Source organism: Falco peregrinus, chromosome 9, assembly GCF_023634155.1.
Source record: "Falco peregrinus isolate bFalPer1 chromosome 9, bFalPer1.pri, whole genome shotgun sequence".
NCBI classification, from domain to species: domain Eukaryota; kingdom Metazoa; phylum Chordata; class Aves; order Falconiformes; family Falconidae; genus Falco; species Falco peregrinus.
In genome coordinates, this window is record NC_073729.1 from 7,006,289 (window position 1) to 7,032,356 (window position 26,068).

Sequence of the window (26,068 nt, forward strand, 5' to 3'; positions counted from 1 at the left end):
CAGTATTGTTAATTTTAATACAGTTTGTCAAGAAAAAAATACATCAATGTGGTAGGCTAACAGCTCCTGGTATGTGTGGTGTTCTTCTTGCATAATGCAATTATTACATAATTATAATATTTTATAATAAACAAAACCATTGTTGTTATTTTGTGTTAAAGTTGTATCCAGAGAACCCCTGTGAGATTGCATTACAGTAGCACCCTGAGACCCTGTTACAGCTGTAAGTCCCTGTACGCCCATTGGAAGAAATTAAAAAGCTATCATTCCAAATGGAGAAAGTACAGCTGAGGCACAGAGAGAGAGAGAAGAGGAAAAAAAAAATGCCAAATACTGTAATGCAGGTCAATGCCAGAGCTGCCACATCGCTCTTTCTGTGGGTGATTTTCATGGTTGTGCAGCAAATGTGAGTCTCAGAAGAGTAACCCTGGATGTCATTTCCAAGCTATGTCCCCTGCATGCTGCTGCTTCTGTAGGTGTAGAAAGTAACTTTCCAAGTGCAATTTGTATTTGCTGTAAAACTCTCTCTGTATTTGATATATACTCGTAAGAATACCATGTGCTGGAAGGGTTTCTGGTATTTGGAACACCCGTCGTACTTGGAGCTTGTAATGCTGTAACATTTCATACTGGGCTTAATTTGTCTTGTAGTGCCTTCAGTGCATGGACCTGTATATGTAAACACTACAGAAACGTACCCATTTTGAAAGCTTTGTCTGTTTTCTTTAATTCAATCATATTGATTAGGAATGACCCAGCCTGTGGCTATTAAAACAGCATGTAGCTCACAAGAAGTTCAGAAGTGTATTTTGTGTTATAGCTACATCATGTGAGTGGCAGTGGGCTACTGCAGGAGTTGCTGGGGAATCCAAATCCTTTGAAGTGGGAGCAGGGAGCCAGCAGCGCCTGCCAGCCTACCCTGAGCCACTGAGAAGGCTTTTGCTGTCTCTAACCCATGAGTTATAACTGGAGTTCCTCCTATCCCTTCACCCTTCCAAGCAGTATGGTGTATGTCTTGTGGTTCTTATCTGCTTGAAAGTATGAATACAGAGCTTATCAGATCTGGAATGCTGGCCCCCTTCCTTTTATACAAAAGAATAAATGCATATTTAGGTATTTCTTTCATCTGCACAGCGAATTAGATGTTTTCCGTGTTTTCAAGTCTGATTTTAGTGGCAGGTGTAATAATACATTTAAATTAGTTGTTGGACATGTGCAGTACTTTTTTCATCAAAATCCTTTTCGGTCTTAACCTGATGCTATCCTATGAAGTGATACAGCCAGAAGACCTTAATTTTGTATTCTGTGCTCAGGCCCTGTAGTGATTGGATGCTTTATAGGTATGCAGGCACACAGCAGAGAAACCTTTAGGAGCTGCCTGTGGAAGACATAATGCAATTTTGCAAACTCATGTGCCTTTGCAGAAGAGCTAATAAGGAGCTCTCTTATAACTTATATCCATTATATAATATAATGCTGCCACATATTGTGCCGCTACTGTGTGATACCTTCTTGGGAGAGACAGGGAGCAACTGTCTGGTGAACCATGCTCTGGGGTTTGGTGAAAATGGTGATGCTTATGGGGCTCCTTTTTTTAAGAGGTGGTTTACAGAAACACCATCTATTGTATGTGTATGTCAGCATGCTTTTTGTAGGCAGATGTGAGGTTGCTCTAAACTGGAAGTCATGTAGTTTACGTAAGTGCTAACCATAGCTAAACTGGATTAGAGTGGGTTTGTGGCCAGTCATCTCTGAGTGTGGGCAGAGTGAGCTCACATCTCCCTGCAAAACTCTGTGGAGATGTATCCTATTTTAGGTGGGTTTTTTTTTTGAGCCTCGTTTCTGTAATAACGACATCACAGCTTCTGGTATGTAGAATTGTAAAGCACCACTGTTACAGAAGGAAGAAATAGTAGCTCCTTTTTGTGAATAAGGAACTAAGAAGCACAAAGAAACTCTTCTGTTGAAGGTTGAGCAGAAAATCTATAGGAAGGCAGAGACTGAGCACAGAGCTTTGGAGACCCGATTTCTACATTGTATGCACTGTGTTGTTCTTACTGTGATGCAATATGTGCTTTAAAATGACCAGTTGTGTAACAGGTGGTATGCTTTGCTTCCTCCTTTGATAGATCATTTGGCTGCAATCTCTGTTATAGAGTACAAAAATCCACGAGGATCATTACAGAGGGACTATTCTATAATGAAATACATATAGGGGAAAAAACATTGTGGTTATTTTGGTTTGGTTGTGGTTTTTTGTTTGTGTTTTTTTTTTTTTGTTTTGTTTTGTTTTTTGTTGATGCATGGAACCAAGGAGAGTAAACAGTTTAAGAAACAAGCCGGCAAAAGCAGTAAAATACAGTCCTGGGCCACTGAAGACAAGTGACACAAAGGGAAGATAACAGGAATTTCATTGTTCCTTTTGTAGAAAGTCTCATCGATATTGGTTAATTACTATGTTTACTTTCCTGTTTCAGAATGATCATGTATTAAGAGTTTTCCATGTGTAAGTAAAACATCCTTCATTGAATCATCTTCAGACTGTGCCATTTACTTGAATTAAATAATGTTTTCTGAAACCCAACTCATCGTAACCAGCCTAATGTTTCCTTCATTTTTGTGATTGGGGCTAGGGGCTTACAGGTCATTAATGTTGTTTTAATTGTGAGATTTTGCACATTTCAGGGTGTGAAATTGCAATGTGATTCAGGCCCTAAATGTATAGTTCATTTCTGTATTATTCCTTTTTTTCATTTTACATCATGCTATAATTCTGAAAAGAGTTTTTTAACAGCTGTTGAATTGTACATATTTTAGTCCCAGCAGCCCACAATGATAGGCCACATTCTCAAATGATATAACATGATGCCATGCTTCTTACTAAATAACTGCTTCCATTTTTTACTTGCAGGCTTCCTTCATGCTCACTGATGACTGTGCACAGAAAATACAGGCTACCTGTAGAGGCTCTATCTTAGAAGAATCAGAATATTTTAATTAAAGATTTTGTAAAATGAGTAATTTTTCTTCTGCTTTCCAAAAGTGGTGAAATCTTATGTTCTGAAAACTAAAATATCTTGGAATTATTAGAGCTGAGGGTGTTTGGGTGAAAAAAGAACTATTTTATAAGTGATATTTGGCTATTTATGGTATTTTCTTTAGTTCATAACAGTTCGGGTTGTACAAGATCTTATAGTCATTTAGTGATGTACATAATCTTTTATGTCCAGCATTCTCTTGTTGTTAATATGTGTTTGCAAGATAAGCAAAAACTCAGCTTTTTGAAAAGTGAGTTCGTTTGAAAGGTTCCGTGAAATTGTTGGATGATTGTACATTATTCTTAGTCAAATCAATGAGAAATGGTTAACTTTATTAATGCTTCTTTTAAGCCAGACCTGTGACTTTTTGGTGTTTGCAGAAATGACCTTGATCTCATTTCATGTTACCTGACATTAGGACACGTTTTGTTGTTTGAAAAAAACAACCCTAAACAAGCCGTCGAAACCGTGAAAAGTGCGATGATGTTTGCTTTTGAGCAAACTTGCATTTAAAAGGTGATCTTTTTATGGTTTTCTAAAATGGAAATTTTGAGGCAAACAAAGAGATAATCAACCTTTGCTATTTTCAACTGAAAATGGATTGCCTGAACCCTTAGGTCCTCTTGTAAATCCTTGTCTTTATGGGTTCTTGTTTTCATGGTGTTGGCAGGTTTTGCTGTTTGGGTTTTTTGTTCTGCTTTCCAAGACTTGGAAGTCCATGGTGTGTTACCTCTGGGTGTTTCAACAGCAAGGGTCAGAAAAGTATAGCCAGTAAGTTCATATAGGTCTACTATATTGCATCTGCTTTTGCTTCTGTTCCCCTGCCTTGCAACCATGCTTTAGCTTGTAGGTTGAAATGCTGATTAGTATCAGAGCACTGGAGTCACCGTTACACAGATTTAGGTCTTTACACTTTTTCCTCTGCCATCAGAAGTTTTTGTATTTTAACAGAGTGGTAGAACAGAAAGTCAGCTTTTTTGTTTGGTTCATGCTATGTGCTGGTTTAAGTCTGAAACATCCTTTGGCAAATGTACCTGAAATCTGAGCACAAGTTGCTCTTACAACTTTATTTTTTCCCTTTTGCAGTAGAACGAGGAGAACCACTCCTTGATAAGGATGCTAGTGGTTTTCCAAACAAGCATCTGAAATACCTGCAGAAACTGCAGGTGTTGAGAATGTTTTGAGAACTTTTCAACTGTAAAATATCTGAGTGAAGTTTCTGGTGGGACTTGTACCAATTAAATCAACAGAATACTTAAAAAAGAACTTTGTTCTTGTATATGTTTATGCAACAATTATTCACCTCTGTAGTTACCTGGAGTTCAACTTGAGACATCTAAAGTGAAAATATAAATGGTTTAAGCTAATAGAATAAGGGGTAGACTTCTGAAAGGTTTAGGTCTTTCTTATCAACATCAGTGGGAGCTGCCCTCCCAAATGTCTTTAAAAACACAATGTAAGTGTTTTATTGATGAAAGAGACAGGTATAAAAATCTACGTGGAACAACTACTGACCTGTATAGTATTAGTCTATGGTGTATTTTATTTATGTCACAAATTTATATTTAGTTGTATGATTTGTATAGGATACACCTGATAGAGATTTTTGTATTAAACTTTTCTGGTTGATTAGATTGTTTTCAGCATTTTACTTGTACTCTGTGTTGGTAGACTACTGCTATTACTGAACGCTTACTTGATTGCACTGTTTTAATAAATTTACTAAGGGAAGGTGGTTGAAGGAAAAGTCAGTTTTGTATGATGTTCTAAAATACAACAGTCTAGCTCAGATGAGTCCATTTTGAATAGACTGGGCTGTTTGGGGTTGGGGTTTTTTGGTTTTCCCACCCTGCCCAGCTACATAATGGGTAAGCCTGCAGCTGATTCACTGTTCTGAGGTGTTATTGGAGCAACAAACCTTCGTTTGCTCAGGATCACTGGGTATGGTTAGCTCTGTTCTGCCTTCTCCCTCACTTGCACTGTTGCTGTAAGAATCAAGGCTTCACATACACATTATTCCGCAGGAGTTTCTACCAAATTGAACTTTTTCCCTGATAGACTAACGGAGTGCCAAAGCTAAATTTAAAATTTTGTATAGTTAACCTTTCCCCCTAATTGCTTGCTCAGAATAAAGGTTTGGTACTTTGTTCCTAAATTCTCTACATGAGGTGGTGTGCATTAAAGTGTATTTATACTCTTTCAGATTAATTAACTGTGACCTTATGAACCACTGTCCTTGTTTAATTGGTGGCTCCAAAGCACACTAATGGCATAAATCAGCTGATAATGAGATTCAGACTTGCTTTTAAAATATATAATAACACTGCATTGATATAGCAAATGAGATTTGTTGACTCTCTGTTGGTATCACAGGAGAGAAGGCACAATTAAATGTGTACTTTCGGGATGGGGGAGGGCTTGGTTGGAATGAATAATATGCACTTCAGGGTGGGTGTATGAAATAAGGAGGATATTCTACATCAAGATAAGTTTGGTATTCTCTCCTTGTCTCTAGGCACTATGCAGTACCGGCTGGTGCACTTTAGGATACAGAAATGTTGTGGGAAGGTGTTTCTTAAAGATTACTGGAGGCTAACAAAAATGATGATTTCATCTTAAATATAGTTACATGTTTTTAAACTGAGCTTACACCCACTGTTTTATGAACTGCAAATTAATCAGATAGCTCCCAGAGAACAAAAAGGTTTTGACCTAAACTAGTTGCCCAGGCTCCATTACTATTTTCAGTTTAATGTTACCCATATCCATCCTCACATTTTGGAAAGAAAACAAGGGCTGTGCAACAAAGTTTCTTTGTTTTCATAAGAACTAAAAATGTGCTGTATGTAGACCAAACAATAAAAATAAACTACTGAACTACCTTCTAATGCATGGGGGTTCTGGAGAGAGGAAACCATGGATATTTAGAGGCATAAAGTGAGTCATTGTGCTAGTTAAAGAATTTTATAAGGCAAGCTCTGTGGGTTTGAGTTGCATCTGTTACCTTTCCAACTAGAACTGAGGGGTATGCAGGAAAAAGAATGTTGAATTTAATCATGCCTTATAGTGAATGCATTGTACTTAGGCTAAGCTTCTAACCAGGATCTAGACCGCAGGAGAACAAAATCGTTAGTCTGTCTTTCTGTGTGAATTTGCCTTAGATGGGTTCCACTTAAATGCACGTAAACAATATTATTTTACACCAGTTAAGCTGCAAAATTCTAACAAAATACTTTTAATAAGTAATGAGGATTCTGTAACAGTTGAAAACAAGAACACCCCCACCCACCCACCCCCACCCAGCCAAAACCCTCCTCACAGCTATTTTCCTTCTTAAAAGATGAACATGCTTGCATTTATGACAGTTCCTAGAAGCCGTAATGGACTGGGTTGCTGTGGTGTGAGATGCAGAACAATGAAATAATTGTTTCTCTTGGTATTGGCTTCCTGGAAACAAATTCTGTGTAAATTACTTGGCTGAAAAAGTGACAACAGTCTTATGTTCTGTTTTATTTAGTTCATAGTTAAAAATCATAACTATAATAATAAAAAAAGTAAAATTTATCAGTTCTGGGCTTTCTTTTCTTTCAACTTTTTTTTTTTCTTTTTATGTTTTCAGGTCAGTTTCATGAATTCAAAAGCAACTTACCAGTGATTTCTGGGAACTGGGGCTGATTTTCTTGTGTACTTGTAAGTATTTATTGATTAATTTTTCTGTTATGTGCATCTTTCTGATAGCCTGGTTAACATGAAGAATCGAAGTAGAATGTCACTGTCATATCACAGTTTTAGGTACATTTCTTAATAACAGAACTTTCTAACTACTTCTAAACTTTTTATAGTTTTTTTGCTACGAACTTATGCTTCAGTTATTTGAAGGGTTACAGATGCTTGAATTAACAATGAATATTCCTGTTATTTCAAACTTTCTTCTGGTTTTCATAATAATAATAATAATAATGAGAGAACAGTGTTGCCTACAGTAACACATCAGTTTTGACACTTGGTAATGACTGTGGTGCATCTTGCTGTTGTGATGAAAATTATTTCTAGAAATGAACTGTGGGGCTGTGATTCAAGACTGACAGGACTTTTAGAGGAAATGCTGCATGGGTTGATTGAGGAAACACTAGGATGACCAGTATCTGCTGAGCTGGGAATGTATTTTTATATACCCTGGAGAAAGCTGACCTTGGTTGCAGCAAAATGACTGAGACTGTAGTCGTTTAGGCCACGGCCCCAGAATATGTTTCAGTGTATGGCCGAGTTCAAATAAAGCAAATGGGACAAGACCTGTGCATAAATGCTTTGAGACAGGGAAAGTTAGAGGTCTGGGAGGAAGACAGTTATTTACGCAACAAATAGAAAGCTTTCAGAATTGCTGGTTTGGATAGTCTTCAGCTTTATTCAAGTATAATAAGGAAAATCTAATGGGACTTAGGCTTGGCATGATATAAATTATTGCATTACCTCTTGTATGATGTAGTATAAATGAAACCAATCTATGCAGCTTGTTCTCTTAAGTCACAAATATAGTTTATGAATAAATATTTATTCAATCATTTGTGGAAAAAGATGTTCACAAAACTACATTCATCAGGGAAAAATATTGCTGGTTTTCCTCTCAATATGGAAATATGTTCAATTTGTACTAACCCTTCCTCTTTACAAATGTTCATTTTCATATATGGTTTTGCTATTATATTTGCAGTTTCCTTCACTTACAGGTCAGCATCTTTTTAATGAGCATTGTCAGTCATATTTAAAGAAAACATTCTCAAATAAAATAAACAATTTTTAAAAAGTATTACCATTGAAAGATTGTTCTGAGAAGGAAATGTAAAGTGATTACTAAATTGAGAGTGAGGAATTTAACTCTTTCTGGCTTTGCCACTGCATGTTTTTTTCAAGCAATCAGTTAGGCTTTCTTTGCCTCAGTTTTCTCATCTGTAAATGGAAATAGTAATGTATCAGTCAATACAAACAGTACCTCTTTATACTTCAATATGGAGCATACTTTCCAATCAAAGCAATGGAGTAAATACAATCATAGATTCATGGTAAAATTTGGGTACCAAGCAAATTGAGTGAGAATCTGTAAGTATTGTTTAACTCGTGTTCATGTAGTTTTATGAACATATAAAGGGCTTTAGCAACTTTGTTAAGAACTCCTGATCTGAGTTTTGTTTTTCTTGCTTGACAATGACAAAAAACTGCAGTAAAAAAGCCAACATAAACAGTACTTTGAAAACAAAGTTTGTGTTTAGGTCAGTCAAGTAAGTACTTAACAACAGTCCTTACTTCTCAGAAAAGTATATCACACGACTGTACATTAACTTTTGTTAGGTACAGTTGAGACACCTTACGGTATTGTGCCCATGAGAGGTAGAGTGTGACTCAGCAGCCTTACCAATGAAGCCAAGTAAATGACACTACGGAATGACTGCACAAAATGAACCAGTCTGGTCTTCTGTAGGTATTCTCTGCAACTCAAGAGTTCAATCACATCGTCATGAACATCTGGAGAAGCTAACACTATGGCTGATGTTTCTTGTTCTCCGATTAAAGAACTTATTTTAGTATTTAGCACTATAGATCTATGGAACATATGCAAACCTTAAGTTCACATGAACGGAAAATAAGATTTGGGATGTACAACTGCTTGATTCAGCCTGGTGTTTCCTCACATACTGAAAACAGGATTGAAGTATACGTTCTATAGTAAGCCAGGTTTAGATCTTAAATCACCTGTGTTGTACCTCTCTGAACTTGCAAATATTCTGTAGGTAGCATACATTTGTTCAGCAGATACAGACGTACTATTCAGTAACATTAGTATGTACAGTGTCATAAATTTTCCCTGTGCTCTATAGACTAACAGGATGGGTGTTACCTCAAGTATCTTTTAATTTAAAGGCTTGATTTTTGCAGTACTTATGAGGTGACCATGGAAGCTGATGAAATCAGGATCAAGTCCTGAGGCTGAACAAATAGGCCCTAAGCAAATGATACCATATGAGAGCTTTGGGACATTGGTGTGGAAGACATAAAGTTTGCATCTATAAGGAGTTTGGAGAAGGTTAAATTCTAAGCTGCATTTAGAAAATGCTAATGATGAGTGTATGCTTTTTTCATGTTATGCTATAATATTTGGGCATGTTTTTATAGCATGTTTGATCTATACTCCAAAGGGAAGGAGTGAAGTACAGTGCTAGGAAGACTGATCTTTGTGCATAGTTTTTATATGGGAATACAGCAAGATCTGCTAAATATTGCTATAGGTCTGTACCAAAGCTATTTCAACCAGGGGCTATAATAACTTTTTCCTCAAATTTTTGAAAGTTTTGTCATAGATGCATTCTGCTGTAACATGTAATTACTTGGATCATCCAGTTCAGACAACTTTGGGGTTTTTTGTCATATTTGGCTAGTTGTATTCAGGAGAAAACAGGATTGATGATTCATACAAAAGTGAATTTCATGGAAAATATGACATTTGTGCTTTTGTGTTATGCCCACAGAGTAATTGTCCTAACTAAAGGTTACTTTTTTCAAGAATGTGGTCCTTACATGGCTTAATTTATTTAATTGTTCTTCTCAAGTACATTGGTCCAGTAGTAAACTGCAATAGTTATTTAAAGTCACAGATAGTAAAATAAATATCCTCTAATAACACAGCTTTTAAAACAAATTTTGCTTGTACATCAGTCATTAGAAATACCTTTTTACTAGCAGTTCAGTTTCTGTGTAAACATTTTATTGCAACTTGACTACAAAGTGCAAACACTGACAGAGGGGACACCCCCCCACCTCCGAAATGAATGGTGTTACAGGCCATGCAACTTAGTCTTGCGAGAACAGCTCTTCAGTGAAAAGCCTGTATTGAAAATATGATGAAAATAATATAACTGGATTTGAGACTAAAATCAAATTGCTTTAAAAACAAATAGCAGCAATTTTTTTCAAAGAAAGTTTAAAAACAAAAATAGAAACACTTAGGGGATACACATGCACACACATTATGACACAACAAAACTGAGATTGTGAGTAGGTAAACTTCATCTTTTCAAACACTTATCCCAGTCAGCACGTCATCAGGGAGTATGCTTTGCTTCAAACTCAATATTTAATATGTTTTCCTCAATCTTATTTTTAAGGCAATTTTTATACTTTTGTTGTTGTTTATTTTGGAATGTTTTTATTCAAAAATTTAGCAAGTGTGTTTAATTACTCCATGGAGCATCTGACCAAATAGATTGGTGCTTTGTATTTGTACCACCTTATTTAAAAGGAGAAAACTATTAAATTGTGAATATCTAAATGATAAAGTCAAAGAAGGCACAGCTTATTTAGAGCAAGTGAAAATGTATGGCTTTGGCACTATTTACATTTACAGGTTTAACTGATAACATCTGATGTTCTACTGAATTACAGTTAATTTATTTGGGAAAATATAATGTCTCTACTCTTTAGAAAAACAATATCCTGAATACAACTATCAAAAAGTTGATCTCCATTTTTCTCTTTATAAAATATAATTGTTGATCAGCATTTTGGTCAAGGAGATGTTTTCCGGCTTGTCACTCACGGCTGATTCTTTCAAAATTCCTCTTAAGAAAGCACAATGATGCTTTGCTAGAAGCTCTGTTTGCTGCAACACCCATACTTTTTTGCTATGTGTGTGCTGGAGGTATCAGAGGTCTTTATCCTCTTCTGCCTACTTTCCTGCTAACTTTTGTGCCATACCAATGTAAAATGATGTGGTGGTAGCATGAAGTAGCCCCTCAGCAATTCAAAGCTCTTTTTTCCTGGGATTACATTATAAATGGTGAATATTAAATCTGCTTCAAGTAGAAGACTATCTTACTGGTTTTATGCAATGCTTGCACTACATTAACACACAAATTTTCTAATAAGAAACAAAGTTCCAGAATATAACTCAAGGTATAAATACAAAAGCAGGGCTCCTGTTTTGAAGATTTTTTTTTTTCTGAGAAAGCTTCTGTAACTACATATATTTTAGATGTACTTAAGAGAAAGTCAGTTAGGTAGAAACAAAATGGAAGGGGGAAAGGGGGTTTCTTTGCATTCAGGTAACACCGGGTACATAGATGCCCTAGCCCATTTGCCAGTGTGGGTCTAGTAGAAGCACAGCATCCATCCAGAGCTTTGTAGTTGTACCTGAAGAGAAACAGGTGTGGAAAAAAGACTGCAGGAGTGAGGAAGATGGCTGGGACATTCGCCTGCTGAGGGCAGGACAGAACCCCAATCAAAACTACAAAAAGATCTGTTTGTTTTTTAGTATCTGAAGTGCTCTCTCCCTGCCCTGTGCTTCTAACTGGGATGTCTGATGGACTCCCCCTTGTGAATTTTTCTTGGGCTGTGTGGTTGTGGGAGGTCACCTAGGGACTTCTAGTTCTAATAGGAGTGTCTGTTCCGTGATGCTGGCACAGAAGCATGTTCCTATCTGAGTTCCTATTTACCTTCTGAGTGCAGCAGACATTATTTTGGCTGCTTTACAATTGACTCTACAGACTGTTTCTTGGTAGTAAGTAAATAGATGAGTAGATATACAGAATGCTCTTATTGTGGAATACAATATGCATTGTATTCATTTCAGCCAGTTTTTCTTATAATAAACAGTGTACTTAAACTAATTCCAGGATATTGACATAGCACAGAAATCTTCTTCTGTTTTTTATGAAGAATGAAATGTATGCCACAAGAGAAAAAATACAACATAACAGTTTTCATTCTTATAAATCCAAAGGGGTTTGTGCTGCGAAACTCTTTGGCACTTACCCTCACTGGTGTCCTCATTTTAGTGAAAGCACTATCTAACCAGCTTCTGACACACAGCACAGAGGCCACGTATGTGGTCTTTGCTTACTTTTTGATGACATTGGACCGTTTAGTGAAGGTGCTGCTAGAAATGCCTTTTCAAAGGATTGTCATGCTCTGGTTATAAGCGAGGAACTCCTTGCTCTACTGCTGCTGCATATGTGTGCTGGGTGAGATCCGTGTAATGCACTAGATCCATCTGCTGTCTAAAAAATTCTTTGCTAAAGTACTAACCAGTAAAATGGAAATCCTCACCCAAACAATTCTATATGCTGTTGAAGTTGCATGCAGTGCTTGGGAGAGATGAATCTATAAGGAAATATTTATGCTAAGAAGCTAAATTAAGAACATGGAAGCAAAGTATTCGTACAAGTTCATACCTGGACAGAGTCCTATAGGTTTTCTGCAAGCAATTGACATTTGCAGAGCCAAGATATTTTTAGAAGAAATGGTTGTTCATCCCAAAACCAAAGCCTCAGGTCACTTAATAACTACAATGCAGGATCTCAGAAAGCTCTAGAAAGAATTTTCTTTAGACCACACTGCCAGTGGTGAAATATATACAGTATTTCTCATTCTACATAAATTTACACAAAAAGGTTTCTTATTCTATAGTGCGGATGAACAATACCAACAGCTGATGTCAACATAAACTTTTCAAATCATATTACTTAAAAGGGTGAGGGTTATAAAGTATCCACAGACAGTTTCATTTTCTCTCTCTCTTTCTAATGTGCATATACCAATGGCCGTTTGATTAATTTATTGACATAACCAGAATTGCTTAGAACTTACCAGTCGTTCATCATAATCACAGTTAGAAGAGAGTGTGGGGTAAAAGGTTAACTACTTGCTAGATGTATCAGGATCTTTAGTATATACCAAAGCCTGACTCAATAGAAATCTGATAATGGTCTATTGAAGGTAAAATGTAAGTGTCAATAGCTAAATAAAAAAAATTGATAATGACTGTACTGTAAAACACTCACATTTCTAAAGTTAATTAAAAAGAACAGATCAAAGTGAAACCTCAATTAAAAAATGTTACTTTAAGATATTAAAGGTAAGATAGAGCATAAAGGGTCAATTTTAAGAATCAGTGTGTATTTTTTTTAAATTCATTTCTATAGCTGACTTTTTCTTGGCAGCACTTTCATTAATAATTTAAATATAAATAATGTGAAAATATTCATTTTTACTTTTAGTAATCTAAGCTCATGCACAGTGATGAAGAACTGATATTTTGGGTTGTCTACACTAGCAAGACATTGAACAAAATCAATTTGAACTAACTGGGAGCAGCTTCTGTTCTTAATGCATGTGTGATGGATTCAGTACTGTGCATCACTGAATATTCAAAACCTACACTTAATTGTGTAAATACCATATTATCTTTATAGGTTTATTAGAGATTACTGTGTAATCCTGGCTTTGAAACTTAGTCTGAAAGATCCCTCTGCAGGAGCCAAAAAGCCCCAGGGAGTAATTAATCCAATTCTCTGATGCTAAAACAAAACAGGTTAAATGAGGGTTTGAAGTTTCGCCTCTCACTTCCTCCTTCCCCAATGAAACAGTTCAAAAAGTGTACAACTTCATTCATAGTTCTTATTTTCAGTTAAAGAGAAAGGTTTGATTCATAAACAGGGACAGTTGTCCTCTGGAAATTGGCAGGAATGAGGAGCTGACTGAGACACATGGTCCTGCAGAAGTTCTAAAGAACTGTAGGGCACCAGGGTGAAGATGGATGACTAGCTAGCAAACTGGCTGTGTATATGGAATTTACTGGTTTAGTATCTGTGTTCTACTCAAATGCTTTAGTGTGTGATACATTATACATTTCTTTTAAATAACTGCCTGGACACTGTTACCCCACTGAACTGTTAGATCTGCTGCAATGCTCAGAGTAAAGCACAAGAGTTTGAAGCCAAACTTAGCATGATGAAAGTGAAATAAAAATTTCACTCCTTAAAACCTCAGAACTAAGACCTAAAACTCGAGAGCTGCTCCTGCAGCAGGCACAAAGGATCAGAGATGTGGTTAACTTCGGAGTGTGTGATAACGCTCCTTGATCGTGTTTCAGCAAAAGTTTTATGAACGTCAAATCAGGCTCATGATTATCCAATCCATCAATGGAAAACAGGCATTTCAGAGATAAGTAAATGTGTTCCAGAATGTACCTGGTTTATTAGACAGTTGTGTGAAGTTCACTGAACTCACTTTTTTTTTCTCCTGTATTTCTAGGACTTTTTTTTTTTTAGACTTGAGCATCCTATTTTAATACAACGTGCACTACTGATTTATTTAAAGGTATATTTTATCTTTTTATGTCTTTAGGATTTGTTTGTACTACTGACATTTTACTTCATTGTTCCATTTTTACTAAGTGATTATAGTTTATCTAAAATCCAGCAGTGAAATTAAACAGCTGACAACACCAGGTGTCATGTCACTTCGCTGTTTCTTAACCCGGTATTTTTAAAGTATGGTTAGAAAGTCTTAATTTTATGGAACATTTCCTCCAAATCATGATGCAGATTTTGATACAAATTTTTGAAAAGCCATTTCCCCTACAACTGTATTGGATCCCCCCCCCCCCCCCCCCCCCCCCCCATCCACTAAGGAATGGTTATTTATTAGAACTCTCTTATCCTATCTTGCTTGGGCAAGTTTTTATCATTGCTAGGTTATTGGCCTTTTAAAATTGATTATATATTAAGGTAGCATCCCAGCCTAGCAAATAGTCCTTATACTACTTTACTGTGTTCATTAAAGTCTGCCACTATATCTATGTTAGTAAATGTGAATGGGTTTGAAAAGAATATTTTGCCCAAAGATTTGTTTGGTATGAATTAAGGTATATTCACTTGCCTCTGAAATACGAGGTATTGATTGCTGCCCGCTCCAAGATTCTTCTGAACCAGCATGGAAAACTAATATGTTCTTAAATCTCCAGGTCTTGGAATATGATAAGGGAACAAAAAAGCTGCATTTCTGATCCCTCACAGCCTTGTTCCTAGACAATTTCAGCTAGGAAGTGACTGTTACTACCATGTAACTGTAGTACCTGTAGACTGTAACTTTTCTGTAAGTTAGTTACTTGTTTCTTAATCTCTTGTTCTAAAAGATGTCTTTTATGGACATAACTGTAACGAGGGGAAGATAACTGTGCACATTCTATTATCTTTTTGCCGTGTTCCTCAAAACTGCTGCAAGACCTGTATAATCTTATGCCAGATTCCTAGATAAATTACATACGTGTATTAGATACATTAGGTACATTACATGTACATTAGATTGTAGATATGTATTAGATAGGTACATTAGATAACATGTATGCATCTTGTTCACAAGCCAATTTACTTGAATAATTATATAATTATTGAAACAGAATATAATAATTTTTCTTTTCTTGTAATTTTTTAGAACTGAATTTGTACATTCTAATTGCCACAGTTTACATTCTAGATTTGTATCACATTGTGCAAGATATAACAATGATCAATGTTATGTCCTGTTGAAGCATTTAGGCAGAGTTCATGCATTCAAAGAGTGCTTTTCAAATCCAGAGTTCCTTGTACTTTACCCCAGAAACATGCTAACGTTTCTTTTTTTTTTTTTTTTTTTTTTCCTTCTTCCCTTTACCCTCTCTCTTTTTAGCTCTGGTGGTTTGTTTCTGCGTGTGAATAAACTCCTTCGTTCCTCCAAAACAGTCTTCCATTTGAGATGACTGTTGTTTATGGGTTTTCCCTCGCCCACCCCACCTGCCATTAACTATTTGGTTGCCACTTGAAATACTTCATCACTGAGATTCAAACTCATTGTCCTGTGGCCATTGTTGCTTAGCAGAACACCCATGCTTGCTTTCTACACAAACACACACACACACACAAATTAATAACTGAGTGGAACTCCTCCTCCTCTGTGCTCCAGAAGGAGCTGCTCCAAAAAGAAGCCATTTATAGTATCAATAAGCTGCTTCTCCAAACCATGTACAGATGTGTTATTCAACTAGTTAATATTGGGGTAGTTAAAATCACCCATTATTATTTTTCTGGCAGATTTTGCCACTTCATTAATATCTTTCAACATACTGAGTTGCTTGGCTGTTCCTTCTTTTACATGGCTTATATCATATCATGCCATCACAGCATATTCTGTAGTTTCGAGTTAATTGCCCAATTAACAGTGGTATTCATGAAGTGCTAGGAAAATTCCACAACTAATGATTTGGACAATTTCAAAATAGGTTGGTATTTCATAGTTTAAAATGTCAAACATGCCAATAGCTGCAAGCTTAAGACTGTGCAGGCTTAGAACCCAATAGCTCAAAAATTCTGTATTACAAAAATCATAACCTAGCCTTCAGAAAGATGTTTCCCAGCCCCCAGTATTTCCCTGTAGGGAAGTTCTGCACTACCCTAATTTCTCCTTGGACTGGTGAGGTGTGAGTGTGAAATAGGACCTCCATGGTTTCTCTGTATTTTGTGGAAATGTGGAATAAAATACCTTCTGGCAGCAGTGAATGCACCTTCACTCCCAGCCTGGCCCCAGATGATGTTTATGGCAGCATTGTGGAAGCTGCTGTAACAATGGTTGCACATATGCTTACAAGACTCAGGAAAACATAGATGCAAGTGATTGGAAAGGTTGTAGAATTTGCTAGACAACTTTGTACTTTTCTTTCTCATTGCCTGGATTAGGTAGCGATATTAACAATACGTAGTTAGCTTTGATGGGCCATTGTTCCCAGATGCAACTGAGAGTTGCCAATAGACTCTCTAGAGTGATCTGATTTTTTGTTTTGTCTCACCAGCTGCCATGCAGAGATGCCAGGGTATACACTGCCGACCCTTTTTGCCTTTGCTCAGTACCTTCTGTGCCATTTATGAGTTGTAGGACCGAGGTGATGCCATGGACTTAGTCTACAGAGTCTGCGTATGGGCTGGGGCTGGAAAATAATTTCATTATCATCACCCAAGACAGAAATTACTAATTTTTAGCCTTGAAATTCAGGGTCAGAAGAGTGGGCACAGTAAAGGGAGACGGTCTACCTCCTCAAAGCTAAATGATCACAGACTCTAAGGTCATTTCTAATATTTTACATTATTAGAAAACCTTTAAATTTCCCTACTTACCCAGTGTATTGAGACTGTGTTGGTGATATAATGCAAACTGCTCAGAAGTATGTATATATATATATGCACACACACCTAATTAAGGCTCTAATTCAGCAAGGTGCTTTAATACTTTGAGAGACTTCATTGCAGCTGACAGGACTTTGCAGGAGTTAAAATCCTGTCAATACTAAGATTTTTGCTGCAGCGGTACTGATTATGTAAGTATAGCTGCTGGATAGCTCATTTTAAAAATTAAATTACTGAAATAGTGTTGTTTAGATCTTCCTTTTAGTCCTTTTTGGAGTAGTGGTAGATTCTTTTATGACATTATAATTTATATCTTATAACAAAAATATAGTGAATTGTCTTATTTCATTCCTTTTGGCAACTCAGCGAACTATCATTAACATTTTTCATCAGTATTCTGTTTAGAGTTTTCTAAACTGAACGGTATAGTGGTAACAGCTCATTTTTAGATGCTATTACAGTTCTTTCACATCTTTATAGTACTATAGTAAAGCTGAATTTACTAGCTACCTTGAAAGTGGAGTAAGGCAGCATTAGAATCTACATTAAAGTGATTCAATACTCTTTAGAGAAAAGCCTTCTTAACTTGAGATCAGATACAGTATGTGTTTTGGGGGCAGTTTTATAAGGATTGCCGATAAACTTGAATACTACCAACAACAGCTGCTTTTTGAAATATTGTTCTGTCCAGCCCAATGAAATTTAGGGGAATTTGCTTTGCTTTGCAAGCACATGTGATCGACATTAGCATTCAGGGGAGCTACACCTGCAAATGGAAGGGAGGCTACATCCTAGAGACTGATTTTATAGCTTGAATTGGTAAAGATGGGAGGGATCAACTTGCATGCACTTGTTTCTCCTTCAGGGTTAGTCCAAATCTCCAGTCTCTTAGGTGAGTACCATGTTCTGCTCTGATACGTTTTTCCTAAACGTTCTTCTTTGTGGCCATTGCAATTCTTTCCAGTTTGGGTGCATAGAGAGGATGTTGTTTTCTTAAGTGTTCCTGAGTTAAGAAAATGCAAACCCTTCACAGCGTTTGTGACCGGTCAGGCTGACCTGCAGTAAGTCCAGGGGTTGCTGTTCCTGGCTTTACGGTTCTCAGCAGCTCGCTTCATCTTGGTTTCCTTTCTTAATCTTTGACTGACTTTTTTACATTTTTAAACTTTATTCTTATCATGGATGACAATCTGGTGCCCAAAAGGAGGATTTGTGAAGGCCTCAAGAAATGGCTGTAATACTGATTACAATTATAAATACAGTAGTACCAACTGTTACTACGTGTAATGCAGTTCAGTATGTGCAATTTTAAACTGCTGAGACACTAATAACTCTAAAGCTACCCACAATCAGTAGAAAATGTCTTACTGCTTTCAAAGGGTACAGGGTTCTGCATGTTGTAATTCATACAGAAGTTATACGTGTTTCTTACCTTGTAACCATTTTCCAATTATTTTGCACCAAAAGCTAATTTTCAAATTAAGCTTCAGTGGTAGAAATAACCCCATGGCTAATCATGGTTCTAGAGAATTTTGCATCTAGGTAGCTATGAAAAACACATTTGCTAAGTGATTTTTGTGTAAGGTATGGTCATACATGTCCCATGTAGCGCAATACAGCATTTACTGTTCGTGAAAGAAAGGCTTTCAGTACTTTGAATGCAGTAACTTAATGTTACTTCTTTTAAAATGTGATTGCTTTTAAAAACATTTTTTCAAGGCCAAATTTACTAAGTTAATTATACTGTAACCTGAATAAAATTTGAGAATATGACTAATAAATACCAATATCAAGCAGAAAAATATTAAGAAGAAGATTAAGCTGTCTTTTTAAAAAGGTAGTCTCTGATTCTTCTAAAACCTTGTTTTTATTCCCAATTAGGAACTATAAAACTAAGTGAACACCAAAAGAAGATCCTCCTGTTATTACTTAGTTATACAACTTCCACAAACTGAAAAGCAGTAGGGATGTAAAAAGTGATTGGCCATTTGCTGTTAATTTCATAGCAATATTACCATTAATGACCATAGTGACATACACAGTCTTGCAAACTGGACAGGATGGAAAAGGATTATTTTTACATTTAAAATATATAATCAGTAATTAGAAGTTGACATTAGATAGAAATAATTTTAAAATGGAATGATGACCTAACATAGACATAAGTAGTATAATTTAAGATCCAAGATTTAGAAATATACTTTTTTATCCAGTTGCAAAGTAAAAGTTTTTTGGAGGGAAATAGTATTTATTATAAATACCCTTACCTTTGTCTTTATAGTTGGAATATTAATTGTTAATACTTGAGAATGCTCAAACATTTTGGAAACTGGTATTTAACCTTGCAGTTAGAAGTTTACAAATAATCACTTAGAGCCATTAAAACAGGTGCCCCCCCAACTAGTACTGTGTATGAAAAGTCACTGAAATATGTCATAAATATGTAATTCTGTCCAGGGAAGGTATATGTGATATTACCAAAAGGAACAGTTGTAGCCTTTAGCTCTTTGACTCAGCTAAGTAATCTAGTTTTCAGTGCAAATTTACCTCCTAGTTTCACTGCCAAATTTGACCAGCCTAAAGATCTCTTTGATAGTGTTGCAAAAGTCTGTTTGCAAAACCACTTTATAAGCCTGACAATGCCGAAAAGTCTTGAATTCGGCTCTTCAAAATGTTTTTTCTTTCTGCAAAGATGTAGGATTACAATTTTCAGTATTTCTGTGAGTGAAAGGGAGAAGTTACCTGGTATTAGGGAATGCAGCATATTTTTGAGATGGTGCTTTTTTAAAGGAAGAAATTACTTTCCTCACCATAACAATCCTATGGAATAGCCTCTTATGCAGTGTTTAAGGACAGTACATTTAAAATAATGGTTCTAAAAACAGAAGGGAAAAAATTACAGTGTTCCCCCCCCCCCCCCCCCCCCCCCCGTTCCCCAATTCCTAACTGCAGCTGTTTACTGCATAGTTTGTTTTGCTGTTAAGTTTCTAAAAAAACAAAGAGTTTACAAACTTTAAAGATTAAAGGTGATCCCAGACACATCCTGTTCTTGGTTAAAGGTTCTGCTATATCACTGCTAGGACAAAAACATGAAGTGCCTCTCCACCAGCTGCAGAGAAAGAAGGTGATTTGAATGCTAATGAAGGATAGAAGTTTCATAGTAACAGAAAAACAGAGGCTCTATAGATAAGAGAATATTTTCCCAGGACGTCTCAGTCTGCAGTTGTAACCAGAGGAAGTAATATTACTAAGGAAGTATTTAAATGTCTTTAACAGATATTAGATGATGAAGTGGAGTAGTCATTATATTCCTATCCAAGCTCCAATGCATGAGAGGTCTATTGAAATACAGCCTTTTGAGAATATCCACTTAGTCCTGTTTCTAGACTCCCAGATTAGCTTGGGCATCCTGTTAATCTACAGAGCTCCAAACACAAAAGATGTCTCAGAGAAGTTACTAAAGTTGCTGTTTAATGAAGCAATACAGATCATAAGGTTCATTGTCTTTGTAAATTTAAATACTGACACTCCCCCCACCCCTCTGCCACAACTGGGGAAAAAAATCCCTGGTTCAGCAGTACTGAAATTATTTTCTGATGTTTCCACATTAGATTTTTTTTTAATATCTTTTGAAACTGACAGTGCACTCAAATGGTTCATAGTTCTTGATGTGAATGTAAGAATTCCTTTTTACTCCTGCTTTCTCTTTAGTTCTGATCATTTGCTGCTATGTTTCATGAACCCCACGACACAATCTACTCCTTCTAAAAATCTGATCCATTCACACAGGTAGTCCTATAAACTGGTATTCATGGCTTTCCTTGCCATTCCTGTAAAAAAAAAACCAACAAAAAACCAAAAAAAAAGACAATAAAAATACATCTGTGTCTGTCTTCAGAGGTTGAATCAACCTACTTATACTCTAAAGTATTCAAATGTCGGTTATTTTTAAAAGCATTGTCACTTTGTATTCTCAGCAGTAATTTTCTACTGTTAAACTGTTAACAGAAAAGTAGCAATGAGTTCACAATAGTACCACTGAGTTGCTCAGATCCTGAGACCTTCAGAGATGTGCCTTGAGCCTATAAAGATACAGCATTTGTCATTCTGATGGATGACTTTTCCTGCCCATAAAATAAGGGAAGTAATCCATCCTCATTCTGCTTAGTTGTCTCTAAGCAGAAACATATATTTGGTTGCCAAACTCTCCTTTCCATTCTTCAACTAATCCCAGGGAAAAATGGAAATATGTTGAAAAGCCTGTGACACATGGTGGATGACTAGTTCTTTGCTCCCAGAGCAGTCATCTGTAGTGCTTGACAAGCCTGTGCTTTTTCTTGCTGCTATTTAGTATCTTGATGGAATTGCTGTGGGATCCATTGAGATTAAATTTCTGCCATACATAGGAGATGTGTGGTTTTGTGGAGTGATAAAACCCAATTCTGGTGCTCTGAATACCTATTAGAGAGCAGAAGGAAGATCGGCTAGCTTACGCTAAACCTGAGTAATAAGGGATGCCCCTCCAAAACATCTTCCTCTATTGTTCTCTGTTGAATATATCTCATGTTTACCTGCTAGATTTCAGATAAATATGAACAATAATCAGTTGCCAAGACAAAAAAGGGAGATCTGTACCTGTGTGTTATTTCAAAATGTTGATTTGGGGAGGATAATGCAACTATCAATTTTGTTTCCCCCCCCCCCCCCCCTTTTTTTTTTTTCTCCTTCCTGTAATCTCATCTATGTGAGATGACAGACTCTGAAAACCACTAATGTAACAGTCCATAAGCCTATTGAACTTTCTTGTTAACTGTCTTTGGGTAGCTATGGTTGCCATCATCACCATGATATCTGAGTACCTTGCAATATTTTTTTAGTATTTTGCAATAATACTAACTTCTAGATCCTTTAAAAGAAGGAGAGAAAAGAGAGCTTTACTAACAGTTCTCAGTCAGGAATGGAACCTCATGTACAGGGTTTTGGGAATCTTTTCTTGAGTCTTATTTTGACACTGATCAAGGATACAGAAATTATAAGTTACTTCCCCCCCCCCCCCCAGGATACATCTGTATAAGACAAACAGGGTAAATTAGCTACTGCTGTGGGGAGTTTCAGTATTACCAATAGTTCATTAGAATTAGTTTAATTCAGCTAATCTGAATTTAGTTTTACTACCTTTAAACTATATCAAAGTGACTTTTCTGAAGTCCCCTTTTGCATTAATTAATGTCACAAAATTGATAAAGTGTCAGCAGCGTCATGGGACAGAATATGCAGATGCTCCTTATTTTTTTTGTTTTTACACTTGCACAGGGATACGCTTAAGAATAATTCAAGGTAAATATTAGAAGCTAAGCAAGAAAGGAGCATGAAGAGCTCTGGAAGTTTAGACATGTCATCCTGGTTCTTATCTTAAAATATAATGCAGTCTGTTGTCATGTGCTAGTGATGTCAAGTATCATCTGAGCATTCTTTGGGCTATCAGTCTCCACGTGCTAGAGGCACATGTACATATTTCTGTCCATTTTGTAGTGGTACATATTGAGCTTATTCCTGTGTTAACATTCCTTCCATCAATCCTGAATGCAAGCCAGCTCTTCCAGCAGGATAATTTTATATCTGTTTCATATGTTAGTGTGATGACGACCTAAAAGGCCACTCCTTAATTCCTTCCAGCTAAGGTTTCTTCTTTTATTCTATATTATACTGTGGAGGTGTCTTCTTTTGTGGCAATTCATTTCAAACTGTTTTACGTCTTTCATTTCTTCTGTCAAGTAGCATGGGACACACAAAAGCCAGGAAGCCAGGATGTTCTTCGCTACAACCTTTAGCAATGCTTCTGTGCAATTACTGAGGTAGGAAAAAAAGGAAAAGGGTAATAGTTCTCAGTGCTTGCTTTCTTACAACAGAAGATAAATGTATAAATAAGATACGGACTATAAATCAGAGTTATTTTCCTTAGTTCTGTAGTTAAGGTTTTGTTCATATTTACATCTTGGGAAGCTATAATTCTGGAGAACAGCTGAGTAGGAGGATTCTTCTCTGTAGACAGCTCTGACTGATAGCTTTGAAGCAGTCTCCTTTTGTGTCTGTGAAAACATAACATTCTACAGTAGATGGGATTTGCTGGACATGCTCTTCTTGAAGAAACGGACAAGTTAGCAACATTTTCCACTGGCAAATCTCCAGGACAAAATATTTCTTACAGTTCTTGTATATCTTTATGCTTCATCTGCATGCTTTAATTTTTGTGTCTTAGTAACATCAGAATTCTAATCTGCTTACAGGGTAGAAGTGGCTGCATAGTTAAAAGTGGTCTCAGCTTTTGGCTGTACAAGTATATTATTCCAGGGCACTTCTAAAGTGTCTGAAGACTTTAGAGCTGCCATATCAATTTCAAAATACCAGTTTCACTATGCATATCTAGGGGATGCTTCAGATACCTGCCTCAGACAAACTTGACAATGGACCCTCCCAGGACTCTTCATGACAGGGAATTTCTGCCAGAAATCTAAGCAGATTTCTATCAGGGTTTTGATTTAGGTTTGGCAAAAATTTGAAGACAGCATGGTAGCTGTAATGAGTTTGTTTATAGAATGCTGAGGTATCTGAAAAATTCCAGTCAATTCAATTTAAGAGTCTAAATCCTTCTGCAAGTTTATAGTAGCTATGCTTAGAAGTGTCCAAGTCATGTTTAAAACAGGAGTGAGAATTCTCATTTGTTGATACATTTGAAATTTTTCTTTAGCGTCTTTTAAAATAAATTACAAGATATTTTCTGTTGAAAACAGGATGAACAGAGCTTTGCTAGCTGACTAATTAAAAGTTTAATTGGCTAACTGTACTTTCTGTGTAGTCTTTCTGAAGCCTAGTGCTTCAGTGATGATCAGATCGCTCTTGAAAAAACCTGTTTGTGCAATAATTCCATTTCCTTCTTTTAACTATTTTGAATACAGCTGCAGTGTACTATGGTGACAGGGAGAGGGGTAGAGCTGCCTGGCCCTCTGAGCAAATAGCTGAATCCAGAAAATATAGTCTTTAGTTGTAAACTTATGGGATGAGAACAAATGTGTTCTGGAGGATAATAAAGTTAGGGAAAGATAATATAATCTTTCACTTTTTAATTCATAATGCCAAGCAGAAGAATTACTTTTTTCAGTAGCTTGTTTGGACTCTGAGCTGGGTGGCAAGTTGCCGCTTGTTTGTTCTGTCCTGTGGTAAGCTCTTAAAGCCTTTGGGATATGTTTCTGAAAATTTTATGTACTGATCCGTAACATTACATCCAAGCACTGAGCTTCTTTAAATAGGATACATTAAATGCATATGACAAAGCCAGGTTGGATGGGGCTTTAAGCAACCTGGTCTGGTGGCAGGTGTCCCTGCCCATGGCAGGGGGTTGGAACTAGGTGATCTTTAAGGTTGCTTCCAACCTAAACCATTCTATGATTCTATGACAGAGAAGCACAAAAAAATACACAGAAAAAGTGAACTGGATGATGAAATGCATCGTGTTTAGATAATTTTCTAATAATTAAGGGGATCAGATATGTGTTTGGTATCCACTATCAAATAACGAGCTACTGTTAGACCTACCGTGAAATTTTTGTTTCTGCAGAATATCGAAGATGGGAAACCCCCAACCCTAGGGACACTACTGTGGATTTGCCATTGACTTGCATTTATTGACACAAGATAAGCTATTTTATTTGACTGTAAACTTATTTTTTCATTTCAAAGAAAAAGAAACTTTTTATCATAGGTATTTCCAACCTATTGTGAGGAAAACTTGCTTCGCTTAATACTTTGTTGCTTCTAGTTTGTTCTGCAGTATACTGAGATTTTTCTATCAGAAATGTGTTCAGAGCAATATAAAAATGTCCCAGACGGGAACAGAAAAGCACAAATGTCCTAGCATTTTGGAAGTCGAATGTAAAACTAATGCATTCTTTTTCCTTCTTCACAGTTCAGTCACTTACAAGTGAAGTTTACTACATGTTAGTAGTTTTGTGCCTTTACACAACTGCTACACTACAAAGCCAAAGCACAATTAATAAAATAAACTGTCTTCTGAAGGAAGGCCAGAGAGCCTAGTGGACAGCACTGAAATGCATAGGCAGAGTTGGTTAGCAAATACCAGGAACCCATTCTGAGAACTGATTGTCACATTGCATACACAATAAGTATTTTTTCCCCAGTTGCTTTCAACTATATTACCCAAGTAATTGTATTTGAAAAGTTTACAGTCAATTAGAAAACAGAACAAAAAGAGTTTATCTGGATGCAAGACAGGCTTGACCCTAAAGGACATATCCAGTCCCACCTTTAATAAATGACTGTTGTGATCCTAAAGCTGTATATACTATTTTAAAACATCACTCTGCATAAAGTACGAATTAGCAGTCTTGATGTTCTCAATGATATACCTATGTGCATCAGTCCAACTGAACTTTGAGAATTAACTTATGCTAAAGTGCTATTATGAACCAATAAGAAGTCTAAGTATTCAAAGCATCTGTTCTGCTGTAGAATTCTCAATTATTGTACTGTTGATACTCATGCTCAGAAAAGTTGACGTATGTAAATGACCTGGGGTTAATATCTATCACATGCAACTTGTGTAATGTGGACCTTTTTGGCTCTTGTTTTCCTTGCTTGTTGTCAGATAGACCTTTTGACATTTTGAAGTTACAGCGTAAATTGAAAAGATACATTCAGAGCAAGGAAAGGGAATATTATCTAAATTTTAAATTATGAACTGAATGGTTTAAAAGTAACCAGCCATCTCAGGTGAGTCTGCAAGAGTCACTTTCTGCAATAGATCATGAAAGTTGTTACAAATGACATAAGCATACAGGTAGTTCAGTAGCTTCAATTTCAGCATCCTTGTACAAAGTGTAGTACATCTTTCTGAGTGATCTGATTTGCTTTTGCCCTGCGAAGTCATAAAGTCCAACTTGGCTTTCTGACACTGACTAAGCTGCATGGATTAGGTACAGCTGATCTTAAAAGAGAAAAATTGGACACTTGGCAAACCTAGCAGATATTTTG

At 36.4% G+C, this 26,068-nt stretch overlaps 1 protein-coding gene across 3 annotated transcripts in view; it reads left to right on the forward strand.

Moving 5' to 3' along the window:
* SOX6 (SRY-box transcription factor 6) overlaps positions 1 to 26,068 on the forward strand; it is a 375,778-nt gene that overhangs the window by 45,661 nt on the left and 304,049 nt on the right. For all 3 annotated transcript variants that reach the window (XM_055814310.1, XM_055814313.1, XM_055814314.1), the window contains exon 2: positions 6,658 to 6,728. The gene's annotated coding sequence lies outside the window, so the exon portion shown is untranslated. The remainder of the gene's footprint in view (positions 1 to 6,657; positions 6,729 to 26,068) is intronic.